This window comes from Dreissena polymorpha, chromosome 1 (assembly GCF_020536995.1).
Source record: "Dreissena polymorpha isolate Duluth1 chromosome 1, UMN_Dpol_1.0, whole genome shotgun sequence".
Classification (NCBI taxonomy): domain Eukaryota; kingdom Metazoa; phylum Mollusca; class Bivalvia; order Myida; family Dreissenidae; genus Dreissena; species Dreissena polymorpha.
The window spans coordinates 140865000-140865708 of NC_068355.1; positions in this window are offsets into that span (position 1 = coordinate 140865000).

Below are 709 nucleotides of genomic sequence, written 5' to 3' on the forward strand. Positions count from 1 at the left end.
ATGTTCGGTCCAAACAGGTTTGAGGCCCGGATGTAAACAATGGAAGACTTAAGTGCACATTATGAACACACAATGATGAAAGCATCATGTTTTACTTGCTAATACAAATAACATGAATCACTGTGTCTGCTTGTTCGATGAAAGGCTGCACTTAAAAATACCGATCTGTGCACATAAAGAAAATCAGCGGAGCTCTAAAACTAATCAAAAGGGCTTTACAACCTTTCGTAAACATCAACGTCTGTGACGTGCTGTCCGTGTCTCTTGTCTTAATACAAAGTACTAAATAATTGTTAATTTACATGGACTAATACAAATACATACCTTTAGTAAACAATGTTATTTTCATTAAGGGAAACAATATATTGAACGAAACTTCTGTAATACCGTATGCCCTTATAAGTTCATATTGAGTATCTATTTTATAATCGATGTTGAAAAAAGCATCTCGGAAAGTTTACTGGGTTTCAGTAGTGAATATACACTTACAGCATATGGTATGTGTTTGTTAATGAATGTTTATATGGGCTTATAATTATAAATGTAATCAGTTATTTATTATAGTTATTATCATTTATTTGGTATTACATCCAAAGTATGAAAAAAATCCGTTTGTCTAATATCCGTCAATGATAGTTTACACGAGCCAGTAGTATGTGTTTAATGTTAGGTCAAGCAGAGAGGAAAGTATTGATTACCCTTTTCTTAT